The sequence below is a fragment of the Phyllostomus discolor genome, chromosome 2 (genome assembly GCF_004126475.2).
Source record: "Phyllostomus discolor isolate MPI-MPIP mPhyDis1 chromosome 2, mPhyDis1.pri.v3, whole genome shotgun sequence".
Classification (NCBI taxonomy): domain Eukaryota; kingdom Metazoa; phylum Chordata; class Mammalia; order Chiroptera; family Phyllostomidae; genus Phyllostomus; species Phyllostomus discolor.
In genome coordinates, this window is record NC_040904.2 from 61570157 (window position 1) to 61576634 (window position 6478).

Sequence of the window (6478 nt, forward strand, 5' to 3'; positions counted from 1 at the left end):
CATTTATGCACACAGATTAAGTATGGTTTTTTGTTTTGATTATTATGTTCTTAGGACTTTAGTTTTTGTGCTATATCACAACTGCTTGCACATATGTAGAAATGAAAAGTCATAAGAAAAAAAGAAGGATTTTGACAAGAGTAGGACAAAGACACATTCCCAACTGATATATTTTTTTTAAAAAGATAGCAACAACTTTAGAAGAAACACATAGCACTGGTAAAGGAATATTGGTAAAGGAATGATTTCAAAATATACAGTGTTTCAGCTGTTAAATTCCAGAAAGAGATTAGATTAGGGAGATTATTAACAGAAAAGCCAACTTAAATTAAGAGCTGTAACTAAAAAAGACTATCAAAATGTTTTTTTGGGGGGGGAGCAATTTTTTAAGGAGATTTTAAAAGAAAAGAAAGTCTATATGACAAACTTCTTTAAAAATGATATCAGCAACAGAAGTGAATTCTGGTTACATTTTGTTTTAGAAAAAAAGACTGAGGAATAGGTTGAAGGAATTAATATGGCAGGCAGGTCCGGAGAGACTATTTCACTTTAGGCCTGCCTTTAACTGTGTCAGCTACACTTTGTCTCTGGTCTGTTTTCTTGCTTCAGTTCTTTCCTGTGGTTAAATTTCTCTGTGGTCTGTACCACAGTACATTCTGAGCTGACTCACCATTAATAATATTATTTGGAAGCCTTGTACTGGAACCCAAAATCCCAAGAAATGTGCCCAGATTGAGTTTGAGTCTTGCTGGCTGAGCTGCAGGAAACAGTCTATGAAAGTAATGTCACAGAAATTGAGGCAGTTTTCTTTAATGGGAACTGTGAATTGGGTTTCTAAGGTTTTGTTATGTAACTGAGTAAAAAAGTCCCTTTTTACTGTTTTTATTTTCATTTAGGAGGTATGATAAGCCCAAACTAGAGAACTGAATATGCAAACCAAACTTGTAGTTAAATCCATGGTTCAGTGGGTTTTAGTCAGTGTGTATTCTTTCTTCTGGCTTTCTATTAAGAGCCAGTCTTTTTTAGTTAGCTGAGCCATCAGTAACAATGAGCTGTTATCAGTTATTTTTAAAGTGCCATGAATCAATGGCAAAACAACGCTCTTATGGAAGTGGGCATGTTATAAAATGCCTATTTACTAGGTGCCTGGTGGCCCTAATGTGAGATGATTCTAATAAATTTTATCCATTATTGGATACATTGGACAAGATGGGGCTATATATTTTTAAATTTTTAATTTACACTTTAGATAGATTAAAGAATAGACAGTGCAAAGGGCATAATAACATATGGAGTCTGTGTGTGTCTGTCTGTGTGCATGTGCCCTTATGCACTTTTGGCCTTATGAAAATTGCCTATGCATTTTTCGTGTAGCTGCATTCTCTCCCACATGAGCACCTTAAAAGGGTTCTTTCTGCTCACAAACCCTATGGTACTCTGTGATGCACTCCTCCCTCAGACCAGAGCTGTCTGGACCGGAATTGGACAGTAGACCTAATTTATATGATGAGATTTTCTTTCCCTTTCAAAAATTAAAATTGAGTCACTGAGAAGCTCACAGTGAGGGATTGTTAAGCACATAAACTAAGTGGATATGCTCGAGTTTGGACTAGTATAGATGCATGGACAGTCAAGGTCATGACGTGTAAGCCAGGGTGTGGAGGTTTGAGACCATGAGTCATGTCGGAAACCTTGCAGAAAGGTGGGTGGTATGATAAGATCTCACTGGTTTAATGGTGAAAATAGAAATTCCAAATTCTGTCCGAAGTTCTTGTGGGATTCCAGGCAAGTTCCATGGCAAGTAAAATAAATGAATTGAATCTGGAATCCCTATTTTTTAACCCTAACCCTAACCCTATTCTTAACTCTGTCCTCTAACGATACAGATGTCTGTTATAAACGATTTCAGCAGTAGTGGTCTTCCTTAGGTACCAGTAGCAAAATGCACCATTGAACTTGCTCTACCTTCATTCATTCATTAGATAAGTGTTTGGTGAATGTATGCACATCTTTAGGCACTGTGTGAGTGTTCTGACACAATGAGGACAACAGACATAAGTTCTGCCTTTATGGACCTTATAAATGAGGCATATTGGTTGAATAATTACTCAAATATATAATATGAACTTCAGTAAGTGCTATGAAGAACATGTAGAGAATGCTTGAACAGCCCCTAGGCTTGGCTGCTCTCGGTGAGGTCAGAGGACGCTTCCCACAGGAAGTAATATGTGAACTCAGAGAGCTGAAGATTAAGTAAGTGAACATTAAGAAAAAGAACATCAAAGGTAAAAGCCATGGAATTCCTTATAGCAGTCAATGTCAGAAAATATACTCACTTGAAAAATTTACTGTGGGCTATTTTATTGTAGGCTGGCTCTCAGAAACCTACAACTGAAGGGAAATACTTTGACATGCCATGGTCTCAAAATTACACACATAATAGAGATTAGATCTATATGGAGGCACAAGCTGTAATATTTGGTAAAAATTCTTCCTGGAACCCATGAAGAAAACAGTAGCAATAACAAAAATTTTTACTTGTGCCAATGAGTAAAAACTTTAAAAAGTTGGTAAAATACCAACTTTTAGTCGATGAATTATTTAAAAAGATTTACTTTTTTAAATACAGTCCTCTTTTTTTAAAAAAAAGATTTTATTTATTTATTTTTAGAAATGGAAGGGAGGGAAAAAGAGAGAGAGAGAGAAACATCAATGTGCAGTTGCTGGGGGCCGTGGCCTGCAACCCAGGCATGTACCCTGACTGGGAATTGAACCTGTGACACTTTGGTTCACAGCCCACGCTCAATCCACTGAGCTATGCCAGCCAGGGCAAAAGATTTATTCTTTTTAAAAAGAGATTTTATTTATTTATTTTTAGAGAGAGGGGAGGGGAAGGAGAAAGAGAGGGAGAGAGACATCAATGTGTGTTTGCCTCTGACATACTGGGGACCTGGCCTGCAACCCAGGCATATGCCCTGATTGGAAAGTGACCCTTTGGTTTGCAGGCCAATGCTCAATCCACTGAGCTACACAAGCCAGGGCTGAAAAAATTTATTCTTGATCTCTTCTCCACACCTCATCCTCCATGCCTGCCCTGGGTTTGGAGTAGATTATATAGTAGTACTGGGGTATGTAAGCTTAAGTTTTTCCTGTACGCATTATATATATAAAAAATACAAATAATATATAATATATATTATATATAAATTATATATATTATATACAAATTATATAATGTATAGATTATATATTATATAAAAATTATATATATCATATACAAATTATATATAATATATATAAATGTATAATTTATATATGATTATATAATATATATATATATATATATATATATATATATATATAAAATTTCTCATCATGGAGAGCTGGCCTTTGAGACCATGTTTATGAACAAGTTTCAGTCTTTAACTACAATGGTGCTTGCAAAAGTCTAGGCATCTCAGTCCAATGGGAGAACTTTTGATTGGACAACTGAAGATGTTGGCACTGAAGGGTATGCCTAATTATATGAATCCAAAAGACAAGTTTAAGAAATTATTGACACCACAGGTATTAAATGAGTGGATGGTGCACTCTTTTATATTACTATCAAAATTGATGCAAGCTTATTTTAACAAAACTATTGAATTCCTATGATGCTTTAGCATATCCTAAAGACCAGGGACAGATAAATTAGATGTAAGAAAGTAAGAGACATTTAGTATTAATAAATATTATAAAATGTCATCCATTCAAGAATGGAAGTGTGAGCAAACTACAGAAGTGGCAGAGTGACTATTCTGTCCCAGATGGGGTTGGGAGGAGGGGTTGCCAGGCTTCTCTGAAGGTTGAGTGCAGAGTGGAGTTCCCTGGGTGGCCGGGAACTCTCTTCAGGCCGAAAAGGAAGGAAAGGACATAGCTCTTGGGCCAAATCTGACTCACCTCCTTTTTCTGTTGGCCCAAGAGATAAGAAAGGTTTTTACAGATAACAACTTTCAATCAATTTGATGATAGAAAGTACTAACTTTGAACTTTAATTAAGCAAAATGCTATCTTTTAAAGAAGAATTTTATTCTTCTCACTAGAATATCCATATTATATTTTTCTTAGTTCTTGTTATATTTTAAATTTTATTACAAAAAATTCCAGAAATTTGTTTTCTCTATGGTATATAAGCACATGGATATTAATTCTTGATTTTCCATCTTCGCCCACAAAGTCAAAAATATTTACTATCTGGCTTTTTACAGAAGGAGCTGGTGAACTCCTATGTCTAAGGGAGAGATAATGAGGATAGAATAAAAGAAAAAAAAAGAAATGGGCCAGGTATGAGTGGCTATAAGAGGATATTAATTTCTGAATATGTACTGGTTGATCTGGAAAGCACAGGAGAATAATAAATATGTTTTGCCATGTAGACAAGGGCTGTTTAAATTAACCATTTTCAATCAAGTGTTATATCATGAAGCTGCAACTTAAGATCAATAATATTATTCATTTTAAAAAGGGCTTTATTCCATTTTCATCAAGTTTAAAAGCAGTTACAAAGAATCCCATACATATTGACATTTGTTATATACCTCTGTGTAGCTGACAACATACTTTCTTACTTTTTTGTTTTCTCAAAAAATTTTGTATTATTATTATTTATTTCTCATTAAACTTTATTTTAATACCCTCAAAATTCTGTGACAGATTTTTGGTCAAGTTGTTTCCATTTTAAAAGCTAATGTCTTAAAAACTGCCACACACACACACACACACACACACACACACACACACGTGGTCCACAAAACAGTCTCCTTTCCTTCTGAAGTTTTTATGATGCATTGTAATCATTAATCAGTCCTTCACAATTAAACTGAAAAGGCCAGCTGAGACAAACAATTCTGAGGCCATTCTTCTACCACTGGTTAAGACTGTGGCCACAGGTAGTGGGGATGGTATTCTGGGCAGATTTGGTGACTTTGCCAGCTCCTGCTGCCTTTTTGTCCACTGCTCTGATGACACCCACACCACCTGTCTGTCTCATGTCACAAACAGCAAAGTGGCCTAGAGGAGGATAGTCAGAGAAGCTCTCAGCACACATAGGCTTGCCAGGTACCATATCAATGATATGGTACCTGGTGATGATGGTGGCATCACCAGGTTTCAGAAACTTTGGGTCATCTTTCAGCTTTTTTCCCAGAATGATGATCAGTCTTATCCAGCTCAGCAAATTGGCAAGGAACGTGAGCTGTGTGACAGTCCAGCACAGGTGCATGTCCAGCACTGATCTGGCCAGATGGTTCAGGATAATCACCTGAGCTGTGAAGCCAGCTGTTTCCATTGGTGGATCATTTTTGTTGTCACCAGCCACATTGCCACAATGAACATCTTTGGAAGACATGTTTTTGACATTGAAGCCCTCAGTGTCCCCAGGAAGAGCTTTACTCAAAGCTTCATGGTGCATTTCAACAGGGTTTTCTTTAGTTGTAACCTGACTGGAGCAAAAGGGACCATGGTGCCAGGTTTGAGAACACCAGTCTCCAGCCCACAGTGACAGTACCAATTCCACCAATTTTGTAGACACCCTGGAGGGGCAGATGCAGGGGCTTGTCAGCTGGGTGGGTTGGTGGTAGGATACAATCCAGATCTTCAAGCAATGTGGTTCCACTGGCACTGCCATCTTTATGGGTGACTTTCTATCCCTTGAACCAAGGCATGTTAGCACTTGGCTCCAGCATGTTGTCACTGTTTCAATCAGAAACTGGAACAGATGTCTCTGTGTCAGAGTTGTAGCCAATTTTCTTAATGTAGGTAATGCGTTCCTTAACAATTTCCTTATATTGCCTCTGGCTGTAGGGTGGCTCAGTGGAACCCACTTTGTTAAGACCAACAATCCATTGTTTCACACCCAGTGTGTAAGCCAGAAGGGCATGCTTGCTCTTGGAGATACCTGCTTCAAATTCACCAACACCAGAAACAATCAGGAAAGCACAGTCAACCTTAGACATGCTTATAATCATGTTTTTTATAAAGTCTCTGTGACCTGGGACATCAGTGATGGTCACATACTTGCTGACCTTGAGTTTCCACAGAGAAACAGCAGGAATGATACCACACTCACAGTCAGCTTTCAGTTTATCCATGACCCAACTCTACTTGAGAAAGCCCTTCCTCCTCTCAGCAGCCTCCTTCTCAAGATTTTCAGTAATTCTTTTGTCAGTCCCACTACATTTGTAGATCAGATGGCCAGTAGTGGTAGACTTGTCAGAATCTACATGCCCAGTGAAGGTGGCGTTGATATGAGTCTTTTCCTTTCCCAGTTTGGCTTTGATTTAGTGGTGGTTTTCACAAAGCCTGTGTTCTGGTAGCAAACCCAGTGCAAATACACATTTTTTTGTTGTTGTTTTTAAATACTATTTGGAAAAATGCAAGTAATAGTCCGTGGTTTAAAAAAATCTCAACAGTACAAAAAGATAAACTATGAAAAGTAAAT

General features: G+C 37.4%; 1 pseudogene; it reads right to left on the reverse strand.

Annotated features, from left to right (window-relative positions):
* Window positions 1-4900: 4900 nt before the first annotated feature.
* On the reverse strand, window positions 4901-6128 carry LOC114488151 (annotated as a pseudogene).
* Window positions 6129-6478: the final 350 nt, after the last annotated feature.